This window comes from Sciurus vulgaris, assembly GCF_902686455.1.
Source record: "Sciurus vulgaris genome assembly, chromosome: 1".
NCBI classification, from domain to species: Eukaryota; Metazoa; Chordata; class Mammalia; order Rodentia; family Sciuridae; genus Sciurus; species Sciurus vulgaris.
The window spans coordinates 179,082,473-179,106,755 of NC_136461.1; the positions used below are offsets into that span (position 1 = coordinate 179,082,473).

The 24,283-nt window shown below is 36.7% G+C and overlaps 1 long non-coding RNA gene across 2 annotated transcripts in view; it reads right to left on the reverse strand.

Annotated features, from left to right (window-relative positions):
* LOC306640814 overlaps positions 1–24,283 on the reverse strand; it is a 162,246-nt gene that overhangs the window by 119,842 nt on the left and 18,121 nt on the right. For both annotated transcript variants that reach the window (XR_013757922.1, XR_013757923.1), the window contains exon 2: positions 24,028–24,152. This is a non-coding gene — a long non-coding RNA (uncharacterized lncRNA). The remainder of the gene's footprint in view (positions 1–24,027; positions 24,153–24,283) is intronic.

Consider the following 24,283-nt stretch of genomic DNA (forward strand, 5'->3'; position numbering starts at 1 on the left):
ATCTGTGTCTTATTGTGAATCTCTTCAACATTATCCTACTTCAGTTTTGTTGAGCTTTATGAATGTGTAGGTTTATATTTTTCATCAAATTTGGGAAGGTTTTTGATGCTTATTCCTTAAATAATTTTTCTTCTCTTTTTTCCCTCTTTCTGTTCTCTCCTTTTGGTAATCCCATTACATGTACATTAGTTCCACATTTCTCTGAGCCTGTATAATTTCCCTTCAGCCTCTTTTCTTTCTGTTCTTTGAACTGTGTACGCCTAATCTAACCTGCGTACTAATTCTTCCTTCTGTGAATTCTAATTACTTTTGAGTGCTTCTCAGGAATTAACTTAGTTATTGTGCTTTCAACTCCAGAATATCAACTTGTTTTCTTTCTTATAATTTCTGTCTCTATATTGATATTCTTTATTGCACAAGACAGAGCCTGTATTCCTTCTTCTATTTGTTAAGCATTATATTTTTTTTAGTTTTAAAAATAAATTTCTAATAGTTGCCTTCAAACCTTATCTTCTAACTTTGAATATCTGAACCTTTTGATAGATAGTTTCTGTTGCCTAGTCTTTTCACATATATGGTCACACTTTCCAGGTTTTCTGCATGTCTTAGGCCTAAGATCTATCTCTGTATACATATCCTCTCCTGCTTTGGTCTTCTTGTTATTTGTGTATTTGTTTAGTGACTTTGCTGGACTCTTTCAAAGAAGTCAGCATGTAGCCTCTGATGTTGCTCTTCAGAGGATACAGTGCCCTCCAAAAAACCTCTTAGGGAAAAATGGAGGCTCAGGGTGGGAAGCTGATCTCAGGAAAAATTGTGATAACAATTTGAGTATTTAATGTGTTACACATTTTCCAATCCGATGGATAGGGCCCCACATTTGTGGTTAAGAGGTTGTTTAGTAACAGTATTTCACAGGAACCAAAGAATTGATCAGACAGTGTTTAAATCCTTATGTTGATGTGTTTCCTCACATATTTGCTGCGACTGATACTAATGAACCAGACTCAGTGAAGCTGTACTTTCAACAGAAGCTTATTTGTCCAAGGAGAAGGAAAAATGAGAACACCACTAGGAGAAACCTCTGATTACACAAGTGCACGTTGTGCTTCTATTATTGAAGACTACAAAGATGTAGCTAAGCTACTACAAGGTGATCACTTTTCTTTTCCATTAGAATTTCATGGTGGAAAACATTTAGAGGGAAAGATAGACAATGCCTCTCATGTGGTTTCGCAAGGGGGAATGAGTCATAAGTCGTGTTTTTGAAATGTATCTGTGTGGTGGATTAGGAGAGGGCTGCAGACTCTCAGAAGTGAAACATAACCTGGGACAGCTGGGTGGTAAGGAGTGGAGTGATTTCTAACAACTGCAAGGAGTGGAGTACTCTGGAAAGAGGTCGATTTAAAAGTAATTTTAAGAGGGTTTCTATAAAATTCACTACAGAAGACCTTGTATCTCTGAGTCAGTCAGAATTTTAGTCATGAAAAGAGAAACTACACTAGTTAATTTGTCAGAGATAAATTTATATCAGAAATTGGTTAAGATATTGAAGGTTAAATATTGGCTAGGTATTGAAGGACTGGCAAGACAAAATGGAAACGCTGAAGCAACACCAAGATGATAACTGCAGGAAGCAGCTGCCATTCTTACATCTGCTCATCCCATGAAGAAGGATGAGTGGGACCCTCAGAACCTAGAAACCTGAAGGAGGGGCCTCAGGGATCTGATCAGAGCTGGCATTCAGACCAATAGGGCGGACACTACCCAGATCAGCCCAGGACCTTTGGGCAATGAAGCTAGCTCTGAGAATGGGAGAAGAATCTGAAAACTGGAACAAACTATTTCTGGAAATAGGTGAAGGGGCACTGGTGGGGTGACATTGACAAGAATAGCTAGCAAAAAGAAAGGAACACATTCTTTCTTCCCTCTCTTGTCTTTCAGTTTTCCTCCAGTGCCCAAGGAATGGCGAAATTTAACAGGGAGCCAGAAGGCAGTGGAGTAATGTAATTTTCAGAATATCACCCCAGCATCACAAAACCAACCAGGGAAGATGGGTTGGAACGGGGAACAATTGTTCAATCACTGACACTCTCTTATGAGTGGAATTGTGGTCATGATAATTATATTTTCAAAATTTTTATGGATTCAGATTTGGTTAGATCCAGAATATGTTAATGGTAAGACAAGTCTCAAGATAACTAGTCATTAAAATTTTAAGGAGAAGTTAATGATCCTATATCCTGCAGCTTATCTGGTAAGGCATATGAAACTCCTAAATATGGTATATTTAATATGATATTACATTTTAGTATTCCCTCTCAGTGGCATTATATAATTGTGTACTTGGAAGGGCATGTCATCAAAGGCAATGCTGGCTTCTCCAATTAATATTAGACTTCTCTCACAATATTTGTGCTTCCCTGTAAAACCAACTGGGTGAAATGCAGGAGGAATTGGGCATGCAGGTTAGAGTGGATCTTCTCTTCCCAAAATCCTAGAGTGCACATTACAAAAAACTGCATATTGACACAGGGAATATTGTATGACAGGGTTTGTCAAGGTTCAAGACAGATACCACTGGTGGTTTACAGGAATATTTTGGTAGTGGCAAGACCATACCTCAACCTGGGTGTGATTGGAGTCTTAGCAGGCACAGTTCACTGTGAAAAGAACCTTCTCTGAAGTCTATACTTTCCTTCTTTGTTTTTCCTCTATTGTCTACTTCCTTCCCCTGGGTCATGCTGGCTTAATTCCCTGCAGAATTAATCCTAGACCTGCAGATCTCTCAACTTTTATTTCAGCAATCCCTCTTTAACTCCCTTCTTTAACTCCCTTGCTTTAATTCTTTTGATTTCTCAACCTGAGCCTTCCTGTGCTTCCTTGCCCCATCCAGGGGTTCACTCATTCCCAAACAATTGCCCTTTCTAATTTTTAGTACTGCCATTTCCCCAGAGGTACCCCTACTCCATGTGAGTTCATGTATCTTCTTTGTCTTCAGAATTCCATTCTTGTTCGTGATTCAGTCTCTATCTCAGATTCACTATCCTCTAATAGCTCTCTTCTTTTTCTTCTTTATTATGCAATTTTCCTCCCCAACTTCTCTCTTCCAGAAGTGGATCAGATAACTCGGGTCAGACTATAAGCAGGGGTTGGGGGGGGGGCACAGTTAGCAGACAAATAAAATCGGACAGAAAGCAGCGGAAGCAAGTTTTATTGGAATTAGGCTCTCAGGCGAAATTCCCAGACCAAGGGGGGTACAGCTCAAGTAGGGACCTGGAGAAAATCGCACGTGGCCCTGGCTGCCCAGGGGTTTTATAGGCCGAGATGGGAGCAGGGGTCCTGCTCTGCTGAGTGACAGGTGGATGTGAAGGTCAGTGGAATTTTCTAAACCACTTGATGGTCACCTTTGGCGGACTGGCCTTTGCTCCGGCTGCTCAGCTCTGCCCCCTACAGTCTCCTAAATTCCGACCTAACACAGACTACTTCTTTCCTTCTTCTTGTTCTTACCATCTTATTCTTGTCTTGTCTCCAAGGCCTTTGGCCAGGATGGCCAGCCCCAGAACACTTGTCTCAATTCAATTATTTATTTATTTATTTATTTTTTATTGTAAACTAATGGGATACATGCTGTTTCTCTGTTTGTACATGGTGTAAAGACACACCATTTGTGTAATCATAAATTTACATAAGGTAATGTTGTTTGATTCATTCTGTTATTTTTCCCTTCCACCTACCCCTCCCACCCCTCTTTTCCCTCTATACAGTCCTTCCTTCCTCCATTCTTGCCCCGTCCCTAACCCTAACTCTAACCCTAACACTAACCCCACCCTCCCCCCATTATGTGTCATCATCCACTTATTAGGGATGTCATTCGTCCTTTGGCTTTTTGAGATTGACTTCTCTCACTTAGCAGGATATTCTCCAATTTCATCCATTTGCCTGCAAATGCCATAATTTTATCATTCTTTATGGCTGAGTAATATTCCATTGTATATATATACCACAGTTTCTTTATCCATTCATCAATTGAAGGACATCTAGGTTGGTTCCACAATCTGGCTATTGTGAATTGAGCAGCATGAATATTGATGTGGCTGTATCTCTGTAGTATACTGATTTTAAGTCCTTTGGGTATAGGCCAAGGAGTGGGATAACTGGGTCAAATGGTGGTTCCATTCCAAGTTTTCTAAGGAATCTCCACACTGTTTTCCAGAGTGGCTGCACTAATTTGCAGGCCCACCAGCAATGTATGAGTGTACCTTTCTCCCCACATCCTCGCCAACACCTGTTGTTGCTTGTATTCTTGATAATCACCATTCTAATTGGGGTGAGATGGAATCTTAGGGTGGTTTTGATTTGCATTTCTCTCATTACTAGAGATGTTGAACATTTTTCCATATGTTTGTTGATTGTTTGTAGATCTTCTTCTGTGAAGTGTCCATTCATTTCCTTAGCCCCTTTGTCGATTGGATTATTTGTATTCTTGGTGTAAAGTTTTTTGTGTTCTTTTTAGATTCTGGAGATTAGTGCTCTATCTGAAGTATGATTTGCAAAGATTTTCTTCCACTCTGTTGGCTCTTTCTTCACATTGCTGATAGTTTCCTTTGCTGAGAGAAAGCTTTTTAGTTTGAATCTATCCCAGTTATTGATTCTTGCTTTTATTTCTTGTGCTATGGGAGTCCTGTTGAGGGAGTCTGGTTCTAAGCCGACATATTGAAGATCTGGACTTACTTTTTCTTCTATAATCTGCAGGGTCTCTGGTCTGATTTCGAGGTCCTTAATCCATTTTCAGTTTAGTTTTGTGCATGGTGAGAGATATGGGTTTAGTTTCATTCTGTTGCATATGGATTTCCAATTCTCCCAGCACCATTTGTTGAAGAGGCTATCTTTTCTCCATTGCATATTTTTGGCCCCTTTGTCTAGTATGAGAAAATTGTATTTATTTGGGTTTGTGTCCATGTCCTCTATTCTGTACAATTGATCTACCTGTCTATTTTGGTACCAATACCATGCCGTTTTTGTTACTATTGCTTTGTAGTAGAGTTGAAGATCTGGTATTGCGATACCCCCTGTTTCACTCTTCCTGCTAAGGATTGCTTTAACTATTCTGGGTTTCTTATTCTTCCAGATGAATTTCATAATTGCTTGCTCTATTTCTGTAAGGTACATCATTGGGATTTTAATTGGAATTGCATTGAATCTGTATAGCACTTTATGTAGTATGGCCATTTTGACCATATTAATTCTTCCTATCCAAGAACGTGGGAGATCTTTCCATCTTCTATGGTTTTCTTCGCTTTCTTTCTTTAGTGTTCTGTAGTTCTCATTGTAGAGGTCTTTCACCTCTTTTGTGAGATTGATTCCCAAGTATTTTATTTTTTTCCAGGCTATTGTGAAAGGGGTAGTTTTCCTAATTATTCTTTCCAAAGATTCATCACTTATGTATAAAAATGCATTAGATTTGTGTGTATTGATCTTACATCCCGCTACTTTACTGAATTCACTTATGAGTTCTAAAAGTTTTCTGGTGGAATTTCCTGGTTCCTCTAAGTATATAATCATATCATCAGCAAATAGGGATAGTTTAAGTTCTTCTTTTCCTATTCATATCCCTTTAATTTCTTTGGTCTGTCTAATTGCTCTGGCTAGTGTTTCAAGGACGATATTGAATAGAAGTGGTGAAAGAGGGCATCCCTGCCTTGTTCCAGTTTTTAGGGGGAATGCTTTCAGTTTTTCACCATTTAGAATGATATTAGCCATGGGCTTAGCATAAATGGCCTTTACAATGTTAAGGAATGTTCCCACTATCCCTATTTTTTCTAGTGTTTTGAGCATGAAGAGGTGCTGTATTTTATCAAATGCTTTTTCTGCATCTATTGTAATAATCATGTGATTCTTGACTTTTAGTCTGTTGATATGGTGAATTACATTTATTGATTTCCTGATGTTGAACCAACCTTGCATCCCTGGGATGAAACCCACTTGATCATGGTACACTATCGTTTTAATATGTTTTTGTATGCGATTTGCTAAAATTTTGTTGAGAATTTTTGCATCAATGTTCATTAAGGATATTGGTCTGAAATTTTCTTTCCTCGATGTGTCTCTGTCTGGTTTAGGTATCAGTGTGATATTGACTTCATAGAATGAGTTTGGGAGGGTTCCCTCCTCTTCTATTTTATGGAATACTTTGAGAAGTAGTGGAATGAGCTCTTCTTTAAATGTTTTGTAGAACTAGGCTGAGAACCCATCTGGTCCTGGACTTTTCTTTGTAGATAGGCTTTTGATGACTTCTTCTATTTCATTACTTGAAATTGGTCTATTTAAATTGTGTATGTCCTCCTCGTTCAGTTTAGGCAATTCATATGTCTCTAGAAACCTGTTGATGTCTTTGAAATTTTCTATTTTGTTGGAGTATAGATTTTCAAAATAGCTTCTAATTATGTTTTGTATTTCAATCATGTCTGTTGTGATATTTCCTTGTTCATTCCGAATCTTAGTGATTTGGGTTTTCTCTCGTCTTCTCTTTTTTATTTTGGCTAAAGGTTTATCAATTTTGTTTATTTTTTTGAAGAACCAACTATTTTTTGTCAATTTTTTTGTATTGTTTCTTTTGTTTCAATTTCATTGATTTTAGCTCTGAGTTTAACTATTTCCTGTCTTCTACTACTTTTGGTGCTGGTCTGTTCTTTTTCTAGGGCTTTGAGCTGTAGTGTTAGGTCGTTTATTTGTTGAGTTTTACTTCTTTTATTAAATGCGCTCCATGAAATAAATTTTCCTCTAAGTACTGCTTTCATAGTGTCCCAGAGATTTTGATATGATGTGTCTTTGTTCTCATTTACCTCGAAGAAGTTTTTTAATTTCCTTCCTAATATCTTCTGTTATCCTTTCATCATATAATAGCATATTGTTTAATCTCCAGATGTTGGAGTAGCTTCTGTTTTTTACTCTTTCATTTATTTCTAACTTCAATCCATTATGATCTGATAGAATACAAGGTAGTATCTCTATCTTCTTGTATTTGCTAACATTAGCTTTGTGGCATATTATATGGTCTATTTTAGAGAAGGATCCATGTGCTGCTGAGAAGAAAGTGTATTCGCTCTTGGTTGGATAGTATATTCTATAAATGTCTGTTATGTCTAAATTATTGATTGTGTTATTGAGATCTATGGTTTCTTTGTTCAATTTTTGTTTGGAAGATCTGTCCAGTGGTGAGAGAGGCGTGTTAAAATCACCTAGTATTATTGTGTTATGGTGTATTTCGTTTCTGAAATTGAGAAGGATTTGTTTGACATACATGGATGAGCCACTGCTTGGGGCATAGATGTTTATGATTGTTATATCTTGCTGATTTATGCTTCCCTTAAGCAGTATGAAATGTCCTTCTTTATCCCTTCTGACTAATACTGGCTTGAAGTCCACATTATCTGAAATGCGGATTGATACTCCAGCTTTTTTGCTGAGTCCATGTGCATGGTATGTTTTTCCCAATCCTTTCACCTTTAGTCTGTGGGTATCCTTTTCTATGAGGTGAGTCTCTTGCAAGCAACATATTGTTGGATCTTTATTTTTAATGCAATCTGCCAGTCTATGTCTTTTGATTGATGAGTTCAGGCCATTAACATCCAGGGTTATTATTGAAATATGATTTGTATTCCCGGTCATTTGGTTCATTTATTTTATTTTATTTATTTATTTGACACGACATGGTTCCTCCTTTATTTGACAGTTTCTTTAGGATAATTCCTCCCTTTGCTGATTTGCTTCTTTGTTTTTCATCTCTTTCTCATGGAATATTTTGCTGAGAATGTTCTGTAATGCTGGCTTTCTTTTTGTAAATTCTTTTAGCTTTTGTTTATCATGGAAGGATTTTATTTCATCGTCAAATTTGAATATAAGTTTCGCTGGGTATAAGATTCTTGGTTGGCATCCATTTTCTTTCAGGGCTTGAAAAATGTTGTTCCGGGCCCTTCTAGCTTTTAGGGTCTGGATTGAAAAATCTGCTGATATCCCTATTGGTTTCCCTCTGAATGAAATTTCATTCTTTTCTCTCACAGCCTTTAAAATTCTGTCTTTATTTTGTATGTTAGGTATTTTCATTATAATGTGCCTTGGTGTGGGTCTGTTGTAATTTTGTATATTTGGAGTCCTATAAGCCTCTTGAACTTGATTTTCCATTTCATTCTTCAGATTTGGGAAATTTTCTGATATTATTTCATTGAATAGATGGTTCATTCCTTTGGTTTGTTTCTCTAAGCCTTCCTCAATCCCAGTAATTCTTAATTTTGGCCTTTTCATGATATCCCATAGTTCTGGTAGATTCTGTTTATGATTTCTTACCATCTTCTCTGTTTGTTCAACTTTGTTTTCAAGGTTAAATATTTTGTCTTCGATGTCTGAGGTTCTGTCTTACAGGTGTTCTATCCTACTGGATATGCTTTCTATGGAGTTCTTAATTTGGTTTATTGTTTCCTTCATTTCAAGAATTTCTGTTTGCTTTTTTTTTCAGTATCTCGAACTCTTTATTGAAATGATCTTTTGCTTCCTGTATTTGCTCTTTTAACTGTCCCTTGGTGCGATCATTCATGCCTGCATTTGCTCTTTCATCTTATTGTTTGCTTCCCTGATCATTTTAATTATGTACATTCTGAGCTCCTTTTCTGTCATTTCTTGTGCCATGCTGTCATTGGGTTTTATTGATGTAACATCTATATTTGTTTGGGGCATTTTCTTCCCTTGTTTTCTCATATTGTTCAGGTATCAGTAGACTGCTGAGATATTGCTGATTTCCTCTATTGACTTATAATGTCCCTGAAGATTTCTAGTATATCCCCTCTTAGCCTTCAGTGGGCTGAAGCCTTGGAAGAAGTTGATAGTGCGGTGCTCCACAAGGAAGCTGCCTCTCTAGGGGTGGTGGCCTTCAGGTGGGGTATATTCCCTTTTAGTGGAAAAGCGGTGCCTCCACTTGTTGACCAATGGTCATCCAAAGGGCAACTAGGCTCCGAGCTGAGGCAAGGCCTGTTTGAGCCTGTGTCTCTGGTTTTACCGTCCTTGTGGGAAAACCTCACCCAGCATGGAAGACTCATCTGGTGGGGAGTTCTCGCTGGTCAGTTCCCCTCCTAGAGGTTCCCCTCAATCCACAACTATTGCCTGGGCTGGGCTGCCTTCCTTTGCAATGTTCCCAGGGGCCCGGACCTACCTCCTGGGCCTGGGAGCCTCGCCCTTCGCAGATGCGTCTCCTTAGGCTGCCTCTCCTCAGAGAATCTGCCCGCAGTCCTGGAACCTTCGCTCCGCCCCTAAGAGTGTCTCTGTGCGGCTCTTCCACCAAGAAGCCTCCTAGGTCCTGGGACCCTGCTCTGCACCTAATCACCTGGCTATGCGGCCCCTCCTCTGAGCAGCCACCTGGAGCCCCATACAATCACTCTGAGTTCCAGCGACCCGCCGCATGCCTCTTCCTCAGGACAGCCACCCAGTGTTCCATTGCGGTCACTAGGAGTCCAAGCAATTCACTGCACGCCTCCTCCTCCTGCCAACCACCCGTAGCTCTGGGCAGTCACTCAGAGTCCTAGTGACCCGCCCCTTTCCTCCTCCTCCAGGCAGCCCCCCGGTGTTTAGGAGCAGTCACTTTGATTTCAAACAACTCACCACTCACCTTCTCCTCTGAGCAGCCGCCTGGAGGTCTGATGCAGTCACTGAGAGACCAAGCGACCCGCCACGCTCCTCCTCCTCCAGGCAGCCCCCCAGTGTTCAGAAGCAGTCGCTCTGAGTCCAAACAGCTCGCCGTGCAGCTCCTCCTCTGGCAACTGCCTGTAGCACTGGTGCAGTTACTCCAAGTCCAAGCAACCTGCCGCACTCCTCCTCCTCCTCCTCCTCCGGGCAGGCCCCGGTGTTCAGGAGTGGTCGCTCTGAGTCCAAACAGCTCACCGTGCAACTCCCCCTCTGGGCAGCCACCCAGAGCCCCAGTGGTTGCTCCGAGTCCCAGTGCTGTGCTGAGCAGCCTCCTCTACGATGCTCCCAGTTGTCCGAGTTCACTGCTCCAGCGGGGGGAGGGGTGTCTCGTGGGGCAGCTCTACTTCACAAAGTTCCCTGTGTTCCAGGATGACCGCCCCATCTAGGACTCCTCCCCAACGGGAGAGATTCACCCAGCTGCTTTGAGTTGGTCCCAAGTCTCTCAATATCTCCTCTTTTGAATCCTGAGTCCTGGAGCAACATGAAATGCAGCCACCCTCTAGTCCGCCATCTTGAAAATCCCTCAATTCAATTTTAACATCCCAAATCTCATTCTGTTAACTGGAAGCAGATTTTTCATCTGGGGCTGTGGTTTGTCATACTTTCACATCTATTTTTTAAATTTTAAACTAAATTTCAGTAGGAATAAAAATGACTCTACAAAAAGTTATTAAATAAATTAGATGTGTACAAAAGATTTATATTTGGATCATACTTTCATAGAAGGTTTTCAGATGATTAAAAGGAATGGGTAGACTTTTTGCTCCCTGAGACTTGCTCTAAAATAAAAATAAAAATAAAAAAAATGATGCTTTTCCCAGTTCCACATAAGATTTCAGTTGAGGAAGTAATCCTTCAGAGAAAGCATGATCTATAGATATTTGAAATAGCTGTTGATGGTATTTGGTTAAGTTTAAGTTTTTTTCTGAGTCTGTTTCTGGGATAAGAAAGAGCGTGAAACTTTGAGCCAGGTCTAGTGGTTTGAGGATCTGTAAGGGACACAGTGAGGAGGCGGATGTGTCTGGTGCCAAGAGTTACTGCAGAGACTGAATACACCTAGGCAATACTCGTGGAGGGATGGATCCAGATGAGTTAGCACTGAAAAACATACAAGCAAGATAAAAGTACTGGAGCCCCAGAATACAGATCATAGCAGGAAAGCTAAGGAAGTGGAGGAGGTGCTACTACAGAGGTATTCTGCAGTGCTGAAAGTTTGTGGCAGACCTAGAACTTAGGCTGCTGCCTTTCTAGTCTTCCTGCTGATGGAAAGTAGCTGCTAGGAATGTGGGAATCATGGATGAAATGCCACCAAAAGCAACTTTGGTAGTTACCAAAAGACATAAACCCTTTAATAAAATCCCACTGAGTGGTAGTAGCCCTTCTTACTCACTAATGATTTGCTGAATAAAACAAGTCTTCATATTTTCAAGGATTCCAAGGTGCCTTGCAGAGGTGGAGAAAATGGTGAGGCAGATGGCATCCCTGAACTTACAGTATTGTGATCAATGCTATTTTGAGCCTGAAGTGATTCGACCATAACCTCCTGAAAATCAACTGGAATATCCAGCATTCAACAGCCTCATACAGGAAGCACAATGGTACTGAACCAAGCGCTCAGATGAATCTATTGTACAATCACACCTCCTTCCTCCTTTCCCCCATCTTCACTCAGACCAAATGCTGTGGGATAGTTTGACCCCTCTCTTTCCACCCTCACCCTTATACCAAGGTTTCAGTTCAGAGAACTTGAGGTATTCATCTCTAGATTGTTATCAAGAATTCCCTTCAAAATTGAACTACTAACCCATGTTACTCAGGTTGTTTTGTCTTGTTTTGGCCTTCCATCATTATTTCCCTAGAAAGCCTGCTTGAAGATATATTTGAAACTCTGACTTACCCTCACAGGTATGTGTAATCTTTGTTGGGCTCAGTCTCCCTCTCACTACTAAGAGATATTATTTCATTCTCTTCTAGCATTCTATTTTGCAGATGAGAAGTCTGATGCTAATGAGACTCCTTTTCACTTATAGATAACTTGCTATACTATATTTTTCTCTTTTTCATGGATTTCAAGATTGTTTCCAGGATAGGTGTCTCTTTTCATCTCACACGCCTGGAAGACAATAAGCCCTTTTCTCCTTTGTTCTTTTATATTGATTTTCATTTTGATCATCAAAGTCATTAATTTGGTTGTCAACAGTGATCATCCTTTCTGCCCAATTCATCTGAAAGAGGTTATTTTGGGGAATTATATTTTTTAGTTATGCTCCACTCTACCTAAGTGCTATTATTATTTTTTCTGTTCCAATGACCATTGGTCCCTCTCCGGAAGTTAATTGCTTGTGTGACCTGTGTATTCTGGCTAATCGTTTTGGTCTGGCTTCTGGACCCCTCCTACAGTTACCTTTGCTTGTTGGGCTTGCTGTGGCCCACCTCGGGTTTTTGGCATATCCTCAGTGTCAGCCATTCCTCAGGAGGTAAAAGTTGTCATGTTCTTTCTCTCTTTTTTTTTTTTTTTTTTTTTTTTGCAGAATTAGACCAGTCTAACCCTTTGTTCCCAGCCTAAGCATCTGGATTGACTCTTGATTCTCTGTGTTCATCTTCACCTGGTCTCAGTTCCCCTGTTCTTTCTTAGGTTTTTGGAAGTATACAGCTAGTATCTGATTTTTCTCAGAGTCCACAAATTATTATAGACTATATTCTCTTCAGAGTATGCTAGTTTATGACTGCGTTACTGCACTAGATATCTATTGCTACTGCATTACCATATTGCCATAAGTGTGGCAGCTTAAAACAACACAGATTTATTTCCCTAAGGTTTCTCTTGGGCAGGAATCTAGGTACAGCATCACTGGGTCCTTTGAAAGACCATAATCAAGTGTCCATTAATGAAAACTTGGTTTTCATTTGAGCTCATCTGCCACTTATCCGTTGGTGGCATTCATTTCCTCAGAGGTTGCCAAATGGCAAGTTCGGTTTCTTGCTGTGTGGCTCCCTTTATATAGCAGCCTCCACATGCTTCATTAAAGTCAGTGAGAATCTTTTCTGAAGTCAGACATAATAATCTTATAGGGTGTGATCACATGCATTCTGCTGCCTTTGCCAGACTCTATATGGCTAGAAGAAAGTCACAGTCCTGCCCACACTCAGGGAAAGGGAATCACGGTAGGCATTATGCCATGCATGGGGATCCTGGAAGCCACATTAGAGGCTGCCCACCACGAACATCTATCTTGAGCAGGAGAAAATCCACTCCATTTCTTCTGTTTGTGCTATCTTGGGTATTTGGAACCCTATATCTTATAGACCCTAAAGCCACTTAAGTTAGAAGAGTTATAAAGCATGGAGCTGACATGGAGAGGAAGAGAGCGTTATCCTGGTAGCTATCTTCCCAGAATTCGTAGTCCTACCAGCTTTGTTAATGGTACATCCATCCTCTGTCCCCTGTTACCTTCACTTTAGATCAGTTCACAAACAAAATTGAATTGGGTCACTAAAACAGCCTTCTTACTCATCTGCCTACCAGAGGCTTAAAATAATTCAATTAATCTTACATCATTTGAATAAATTTTCAAAACTCCAAAGTTAATTTTCTCTTTTTCTTATTTGAAATCTTTAGTTGGCGTCTCTCTACTTTTAAGACAAAATCCAAATTCCTTCACGAAAGTCATGCTTGATTTCATCTTTCCCATCAAGTCTTTCTCTGCTCTCCCATGCACTAGGATCTAGTCACAGTAAGCTCTGTTCTTTTGTTTCCTTGACTTTACCACTACTTCATATCATTACCTCCAGACCTTTGTAACTCTTCCTAAGATACTTTCTCTTTGCTTGGAAATTTTCCCTGTTTTTTCATGTCACATTAAACTTTGATGATTGGAGGAAAACTTTCCTGACTCAGAAAGTCAATGGAGGTCTTCCTCCTTATGTATGGACCCACATGTATTTTTTTGTCCATGAGTGATGGTGGTATTTTCTATAATGAGTTAACATGGTTTATTGATATGGTGATCTCTCTCACTAGACTATAATTCTACATGAGAAGGTTCTAATTTTATTTCTCTATCAACTAGAGCATTTTAATTTCAAGCAACAAATCCATTCAGGCTAACTTAACAACAAAAAAAGTATGTGTGCATTGGGGGAAGGGATGACCAAATGATCAATCAGCATGGACTAGCTAAAAACATCAAAGAAAAAAACTCAATAACCATAGCAGAAAGAATAAGTATTACGGTAGCCATATGAGCTTGCTTGCAGAAATCAGTGAGCAGAATTAAGACCATGACCATGAAGAATCAGTGCTGTTCTTCATCCGTGTATCATTCCATTCAAGATTTACATTTACGGAAGAGAGTCCTGTAGAACTACTGAACTAACTAGTTTGGGACACATCTAAGTCCAGTAGAAGCCATTCTCTTCAAATCTACTTATGATGGGGAATGTGCAGTTCTCCAAACAAAACCAGAACACTGCTTTCAGTAAAAGGGGTATGCATGATGAATGAGGGGAAAAAGGAAAGAAAAAAAAATAATATACTACATAGAAGCATATTCACCCACATCTTTAGTAGGTATGTATAAAATATTAGTGAAATTGATGAATAAGTGATTGGTAAATAGCCAAGTAGCAGTAATAAAGGAAGATCTGGAAATCATTATGAGGATATTCTGATATATTTTATAAATTCCAAAATATAAGTCAAACTGAACATATTGTCAACAATGTCCATGAGAGAAATTAGTATAGTGCTTAATGGGATAACCTGGAGTTAGTTTATGTGGTTCCAAATCTTGACTTCAGCACTTAATAACAATGTGATTTTGGAAAATTACTGACCTCTGTGATTCAGTATCCTTGGGGCTTCTAAAAGAAGATATTGGTGCTTCCTTTCTTATAAGGTTGTTGTAAAGGCTAAATGATATATTATACATAGGTGGCCTAGAATAGAGCTTGGTACATATTAAGGTATGAGAGTTTTAACTTCATACATCTTCATACTCACATTCATACACATTCATAATCAACATACCTCAAGTTGATGATGAAGAATCCCAGAATTTTAAAATAAACATAACCAAACCATAACCAGCCTAACTACTACAAGAGTTAAAATTCTGCATCAAACTCAGGAAAGCAGCTCTGCTGAAAGAATTCTGCCTTAAAGAAATTTAACTTTTGTTTGTATTATTTGTTATGATATATAAAAATTTATGTGAACAGATTATATAGTAGTGAACTCCCATCTATATTGCTGATACAGGAAAACACACTATACTCTTAAATATCTCAATGGTAGGATTACCACATTAAAAGAGAAATATCGATACCCATTTTTTAAAAACCTTTTACTTCTTTGTCTAAATGCTCAGAATACATTGGTTTCCTTGATGGAAAAAACCAAGGTTAGATTGCAAGAGAAGCCATTACTGGCAAAAAAAGTAATCTGTGTTGAATTCACATTCTCTTTGGTAACATTCTACAAAGGTAAATAGCATTTCACTGGAACTTTCAAAACTCTGCAAGCTTAAGAAATTCTGGTTGTTTGTTGAGTAGTTATCCTTTAGTATTAATTGAGAATTGGTTCCAGAACCCCCTAGAGATGTCAAAATGTGACCATGCTCAAATACCTTATAAAAAATAGCATAGAATTTGCATATAACCTACACATATCCTCCTATATACTTGGAATTATCTCTAGATTACTCATAACACCTAATACAATGTGAATGACATGTAAATCATTGTTATACTGTAACTTAGGGATTAATTACAAAAAAAAAATCTGTGCATATTCAGTACAGACACAACTATTTTTCCAGATATTTTTGACCCATGGTTGATTGAATCCACAGATGATGATCCCATAGACACACAGGAACAACTGTATTTAATTGAGAATACAGTTATTGTTCTATACTCTGATTTATACCTAATTCCAAAGACAGGAACTTTTTTTCTGGTTTAATGAGTACCATTAGATATTGTTTTTGAAGAAATGACCATAACTAATAAATGAATGTTTATATCCAAGCACACGTTTCTAATGTTTTTCTTATATTTACAATAGGAAACTTTTGTCAGAATCTGAATTGGCATCCCCATATTTTTAACAGAGAAAAGAGTGTTGCTCTGATTGAAGTTGGAGCCTAGAACCACAGCACCTGAGTCCTCAGTCTCTCCTTTGTTCAGGCTCCCTCGTTCTCATCCCCAGGCATTTGAACTACTAAGAAGATGATTGTGGGCAGTGCTGAACAAAGATCTCACCACAGAGAGCTCTGGATCAGAGATACCAAACTCCAAGATCAGAAGGGTCTGAGCTAGAGGGCTGCATTACAGTATGAAAATGAGCAACTTTAAGATCTAATTTTTTTCCGCAATTGCTATGAAAACTGTTACTTTATAATAAAAATAAGTTATGAAAAATTAAGATGTACAGAAGAAATTAAGATTTATGAAAACTTTATAAAGACAGCTTCAGAAGTAAATGGAAAAGGGAAGGGCCATTTTGAAAATTGTACTTAGAAAATTTAGAAAAAATACTTTAAATCGTCACTTTATACCATACTTCAAAATAATTTTTAGATAAGGAATTTAATATGACAGATAAAACCATATTTGCTAATTTGATAGAGTGAAACTTATTGCTCTCCTAATATTATCATTCTAATTACCACTATGATTAGGCACTTTTTGTATGTTCATAGGGTGTTTGTACTTAACTATTTGTGAATTACCTGCTCATTTCTTTTATTCGTTTGTTCTTCTGGAATCTTAATTTTTTATATTGATTTTTGGGTGTTTTTATTATTAAAATATTATACTTTGTCCAAATTCTTTAAACATATGTATTCCTGTTAGTGATTTCTCTTTTAATTTTGTGATATTATTATTATATAATTTGATTTTTTATTCATGATTTAAATTTTATTTTTTATTTTATGGAACTGAGTCTTTTTTTAACTTTTATTTTTTTATTTTTTATTTTTTACAGACTGCATTTTGATTCATTGTATACAAATGGGGTACATCATTTTGTTTCTATGGTTGTACACTATGTAGATTCACACCATTCGTGTAATTATACACGTACATAGGGTAATGATGTCTGTCTCATCTTACTATTTTTCATCTCCCCCTTATTTCCCTCTATGTAATCTAAAGTTATTAATTTCATGTAGGAGCACAGTTTTCATCTTTCCATTTATTTGAGTTTGTGTTTATTCCACTATTTTGAGTTTTTATACAGTTTTATTTTCATTACAAATTCTAACTAGCTGTTATTATTTGATAGAAAACCTACCTCCACCTCACCATTTTTTATCATTTTATTGATTATTTACATGCATTATCTCCTTTAATTCTCAAAACAATATTATACAAATAATTTTATTATCCTAATTTTTATGTTAAATATTCCAGTCTTACAAAGAAATAAGTGTATAAAAAAATGAATATTCATGTAAACATCATGCCCTTAAGAAACAACATATTATACTGTGAATCTGCTTCTTGGAACTATTCATCTAACTGTCCACAGTTAACTTCTCTTTTGAATTTGGTCATTCTCATGCAAGTTCAGATATGTTTATGACATGGGTATAAAGTCCTAAAGATGTGATTTTTTTCTCCATCTTTAAATGTGTATATAAATTATTTCATGCTGTGTATGTCAATCTGTATTTTTAATTTAATATTTTCACATTATTCTTTGTTAATACATTTATCTCTTAAATTCATTTGAGTTGCTTTATAATATTCTTGTAAGTAAGGCTATTGTATTTTATTTATAGTCTCTTGTTTACGAGCTTGTAGGTTACTGTAAATCTGTACTACTGAAAATACTTAAAAATATTTTTACATGTGTCTCTTTATGCCCAAGTTTTTTTCTATTCTATTGGGAATAGAATTGCTGAAAATTTAATATTTGCACATCTTCAAATTTATTAGATATTGAAAAAGTTGCTATCCAACAATGGCTAATTACTTCCTGTTAAAAGTTTGGGAGTTTCCATTTCTCTATAAGTTTGCCAATCCTTGGTAGGCTAAGAATTTGTCTTTCATCAATATGAGTGTGAATGAATATCACATCTTTAAATTTTTATCATCTCAATTTCCATTAAGGTTGTGTATCTTTTCAAATGATTATTTTATGTCTTTTTCCATCTATGTTTTTCTCCCATCTATGAATTACTTTTGATCAGACATCCCCCCCATTATACTAGATTCTTTATTCCATATTGATTTCTAGTAGTATTGTCAGGATAAAAATTCTGTTTTAATTATATGATGTTATGGTTTGGATGTGAAATGACCCCCAAAAGCTCACATGTGAGACAATGCAAGAAGGTTCAGAAGAGAAATTATTGTGTTGTAAGAATCTTAACCCAATCAGTGAATTAATCCCGTTTTAGGGATTAACTGAGTGGTAACTGAAGTGGTGGGGTGTGGCTGGAGGAGGTGGTAGTTGGAGCATTACTTTGGGTATAAATTTGTATCTGACAAGTGGAGATAAAGTGGTGATCTGCTTCCTGATCACCATGTGAGCTGCTTCCCTCCACCACACTCTCCCACTCTAATGTTCTGCCTCACCTTGAGTCTCAGGGAATGCAGCTGGCCTTCTATGAACTAAGACCTCTGAAACTGTGAGCCCTCAAATAAACCTTTTCTCCTCTACAATTGTTCTGGTCGAGTCTTTTAGTTGCAGCAGGGAAATAGCTGACTAAAACATATGCCCTGCAAGTATTTTTGGAATTTCTTTTGACATTCAGCTGTTTTGCATTTTAAGAAGGGTAAAATTTATAATTTCTCTTTCAGATTTCTGCTTTTGGTTTCTACTTTTAGAAATTGTGACCTCAAAGTTCTGTAGTATCAAGTATTATCTTAATGATTTTGATTTTTAAGTTTTTATAATAAGTTTTTTTATTCCTTTATTATGTGTATTGGAGTAAGACAGCTATTAAAGATTACTTTTACATCAGAGGACTAACTTTCCTATCACTATTTATTAAATAATCTATGACTTTACATATCACCTGTCAAAAATGAATTATCTATATAGGTGTGACTCTGCTTCTTGCCTTTATCTTAGGTTTCCTTGATATACTTATTTATCTTTGTACAAACAAAACAAAAATAATTATTTGGTAAGTTATTTATTTTGTCAGGGAAAGATGCAGTATGTTTTCCTTTGGCAAAATTATCTCAGTTTTTCTTGACCTTTTGCTTTCCTTATGGACATATAGAGTCAGTTTATCAATGTCTGTGAAAAATACTCAAACTTGATTTAAAATGTAATTTTGCTGCATTTTAGTTTAATTTAGAAACAATTTATATTTTCTTTATATTGAATTTTTCCATTCAGGGAAATTTGTATCTTTTAGTAAATTATCATGTTTTCTCCATAACTGTTGGTCTTATCTTTGGTTATTGCCATCCTAAGATATCACACATCACATTTATTCATTTTACAAACATATATTGAGTATTAGTTATATATCAAACACAACTACTACTTCTTTGAATATATCAACAAAAAAAAAAAGAAGAAAAAGAAAAGGAAACAAATAGCAATCCCTTGAGGATACAAATGATACAATAATAAATTTTAAAAATTGAGCAGAACAATGGTGGGACAACAGCAAAATTTGAATAGATGTCCAAAGCAGAGAGAAAAGAATATATCAGGAAGAAATATTTGAATAAATAATAAACAAAATCTTCCCAAAGTTTATAAAAATCATATATTATAGTCTCAGGAAACTTGGTGAATCTAAAGCAGTATCACAAGGAAGAAAACCATTCTGGAAACCACCAATAAAGAAAACACCTTGAAAACAGCAAGAGAAAATGACACAGGACATGGGAGAGAAAAACAACATGATTTATCTCTGATATATTAAAAAGTGAGAGAGAAAGAAGAACAGCATGTTTAAATTTTTAAATATATAAAGAAAATAGAATTCTGTATCTACTAAACAGAATTTTACCAGAATGAGCAAGAAATAAAAACATTTTCAAAGAAAGAAAACAACGAAAAGTAGTCTCTAGCCCATCTGCACTGTAAGAACTGCTAGAGGAAGCTGCTCAGTACAAAGAGATGTGATAGCAGACAAAAATTTGGATTTTTAGGAAGTGTTGAAGAGCATTGAAAGTGATAATTACTTTGATAAATATGAAATACTGTTTTATTTTTACATTTAGTTTCTTTAAAGCACATTAGATTGCTTAAAGCAAAAAAATGTTACATTGTCTTGCAGGGTTTATAATGTATGTAGATGTTTTATATATGACAAAGATAAAAAATGTGAGTAGTTAATAGGCCTATACAACTTCAAGGTTTCTGTATCTGTGTGAGGTAACATGATATGAATATTAGGTAGATTGAATAGATAAGGATGTATATTTTAATTATTCAAATAACTACAACAGATGCAAAGAGGCACAACTAAAGAGTTAATAGATAAATCAAAAGAAAATTTTTGAAAATATTCTAGTAATCAGAAAGGAGGCAGAAATCAGTAACAGGACAACAAAACAAAGTGAAAACACGTAATAAAGCTGTAGACCCAAATCCAACCATATTAATAATTGCATTAAATTTTTGTGTGCAAATTCTTTACCTAGCAGCAGAAATTGTCAGAACGGAGAAAAATACAATACAACTACATGCTTACAAGGATTGAAGTTCAAAGCCAGCCTCAGCAAAAAGTAAGGCACTGAGCAATTCATCAAGACCCTTTTTCTAAATAAAATACAAATTAGGGCTGGGGATGTGGCTCAGTGGTCGAGTGTCCTTGAGTTCAATCTCCAGTACCCCTCTTCCCCCACTAAAATAAAAAAAAGAAAATGTAGGGCTGGGGATATAGCTCAGTTGGTAGAGTGGGCCCTGGGTTCAATTCCCCTGCATAGCAAAAAATAAATAAATAAATAACAATAATAGCAATAATAATAATAATAATTTAGCATAAAAATGTGACATTTAACAGAGGAAACTGCATGGTCAAGAAGTAAAACTCAATCAAACTAGTCTGGTAACTAGTTGAAGTACTAACCCTGTTGCTGCTGTTGATAGTAATAAGATGACAGACCTCCCATTCCTTAGTCATTGCATACATAACTCTGTTCCTGTATCATTCACAAGCTCTTACCTGGTTGTTCCAAAAATTGTAGAGAAGAAACTGGGTCTATTATCTGAAGAGGTGGGAGAGAGACCTGGAACTATTCCTATGTCAAGTCAATATTCAATGATGGAGAGGTAAATTGTTCCAAAAAATTGATTTGGATGTGGTAAATTGAATGGACACTCTTATATATAGAAAAATTAAAAGTCAGATGTTACTAGAGATTTACTTTGAATTCAATTTGAGAGACTGTTTTTGAACACATACTGTATGACACGGTCTTTTGGATATACATACGAACACGGGAAAAACTGTCTTCAAGGTAGCCAGGTATTCAAATAAGTAACTATAATATTTGTGATGAATGTGATTGTGAATGTTTGCTTCAAGTGAATGGGGAATAAACGGAGTGCTTTTATGAGGGAGGTAAGGAATACTAGTGAGATGTGCCATTAGATGTGTCATGAAGGATGCTCCAGTACTCACATTAGGTGGATGAGGGGACAAAAGTGGGTTAAAGGCAAACGTTTGAAAGAGTGAAGCAGGGGATGCGTACTCAGTGTGCAGGGAGCAGCCCAGAAGAGCTGTAACCCAGGGTTACAGAAAGTTAAGACCGAGGATGAGAGTGAGTGTTCAAGATGCTAAGGGATTTGGCATTCTAGAGACACATATGCTTTTAAGTAGGGAAGCAGCATAATCAGATCTGGGTTTTAAATGATATCGCTTGCAAACATGTGAAGGATGACTGAATAAGAAAGTAGATATTGAAGAGAGTGAAACTGGTGTAAAGGCTTTGCTTATGATCTAACCAAAAACTGAGTCCTGAGTTAAGGCATGAGAGTAGGGTGTGTATTTGAGAAATGTTTCTGAGGTAGGGTGAGCATGACAATTCAGAAAAGGGAGGTGCAAAAAGACAATGAATTGGAGCAATGGGGTGGACAGTATTGTTTTTGGCTGAAATAAGAAAGGAGGGAGATTACAGGTATGATGCACTTCCATTTTAGATACACTGATTGTGAGATGATCACAGGATAAAGAGAGATATTTGATAGGTGAAATGAGTACTTTCCACATAGATATTATTTGAAATCATTGAATTACATTAAAAGGATATGAAAAGAGAGAAGGAAAGTGATAAGGACAAAATCCTGAAACCACCAATATCTAAGGCAGATGAAAAGACATCAATAAAAATAAATAAATAAATAAAATAGTGACAAGAAAATGAAATCTACTTTAGGATATATTTTAAATGATGATATAAAATAATAAGATTCCAGAAATAGAAATAAGTACAAATGGTAATTTAACAGGAGAATAATGATTAACAGGGTAGCAGACAAAACTATATTATCCAAATTCTTTTGCCAGAATTACCATTTAGCCACTTGAATTTAAAAAAAAATCAAATTGAAATTCTATCTCATGGTTTACACAAAAATTAAGTACAGATGGATAAAAATTTTAAACTAATAAACAATGAAGAAATAAAAATTAATTAAATGAAATATAGGTGCATGTTACTTACAATCTTAGAGGAAACTTTTCATATAGAAACACAAAGAAAAACCAAAACCATAAGAACAAAGTCAAAAGGAAAATGATGAAAGAAAAAAAAAACATGGAATGTGTATGAAAAAGACTTTATTATACATAAATAGTCTTATAAATCAGTCTGGAAAAATAAAGGCAAATTAAAAAAAATGAATATTGTCATAGATTTATAGCCATTCAGGAGAAATGATACTGATGAAAGTAAAACTATTTGCCAAATGCTAGGTTGGCCACTAGCTCTAAATTAGCATAATTTTTAACTCCTTGTTTTCTAACAGTCTTTGTGTCACAGAAAGTGCCATTAGACAATAGGTCAAAAGGACACCAAACCAAGGGCAATGAAGGTAGGGTGCTTTAGCTCTATTGTCTTTGTGCTATCTTTGCCTAAGTCTCCATTCCAGAATCCAGGAAGAAACAAATCACAACAGATGAGTCAAGTTGAAATTAAGAGAATGAAGAACACTCATGGGCACTGGAAAAATCGACATGTGGAAACACATCATACAGATCTAAGTGTGGAATATAAAACTCTTCTGGCTACAGAATAAATCTCTTAAAATTTAGTAGTGCTTCAAAGGTGAAAATGGGATGTAGAAGTCAAAGCATTTTTTTGTTTGTTTGTTTGATCCATCGAGGAAAGTTTCACTCTGATAAGTAAGGAAACTACACCTGGAAGCAGGGACTACCCTGGGTAATTTGGGAGATGATGCCCTTGTTAGATCATAAAATCGGGGTGTAATACCTAGCCAATATTTTGGATTAGTTTGTTACAAACTTTCACCACGAATGCAAATTATTCTATACATATGATGGAGAACAGAAATTGGTCCTCCTGAGCTACTGTGTACTCAGGATAGGCTTGGCTGTGCTGTGATAATAGACCTCAGAATCTATTTTTTGTGCATATCACACACCATCACAGCTCCTGTCCAATGGGTAACTCAGGGATCCAGGATGGTTTTTATCCTTTAGTACCTTTGGAAAATGTACAAGATTAACACTGAAAGGGAACACGAGGATAGAAGATTGTGTGGTGTTGCTCTAAGGAGACTTGATCAAAAGGCGTTTTACATATTTCTGTTCACATTCCATTGACCAAAACTAAGACACATGGTGCCAAACCTATCCCCAAATGAAAATAAGATAGGCAAGCATTTTATTTGCTCAGGGACAGGAAATCGTTTGTTGTATAGCATGGTCTTAATCCTGGTCCATACTCTGGTAACAGAATAGCTGTCTCATTCTTCCTCTTACATATCAAATAAACTCACGTCCATGCCCTGCCTAAAGGTAGAAACACAATGATCCTCCATTCATTGCATGTGTCGGTGGATACAGCATCTCTATTCTCTATCAAATCTGTATAGCTTTTCATGGTCAGGTGACCTATGAGTTCAAATGACAAGTTATCTGCTCACCACTCACCATAAAATACAGGGTGTCTACTAGAAAATTTTGAGTTAGGAAGGGAAAAATAAGGAAAACACAACATTTAATGCTCTTCATTGATTGTGAAATATCACTATACAAATGCTGTGAAGTCCTGTACTTAAAGTAGATGTGGAGTGGAGGGGAAAGTTTTCTTGATGAGACCTTGGTTTTATTCTCTGGGAGGAGTTACCTTGTTACTTCTTCCATTGGCCCCTGCTGTGTCCCCTTGAAGCCTCTTCCTTGACTTTGTTCTCCTTAGTTACATGTGAAATGGAGAGTGTGCCTTCCTTGGAGGGGGCTTTCAAAAGCTGCTTTCTGCATGTGGGAATTCAAGAACTGATTTTAGTATTTGAACTTAAAGATTTTTATTAAGAATGGGCTTACTACTCCTTTGATAATAGAATTATCTCAAAAACTTGGTAGATTTCTAATATATTTGCTTTAAC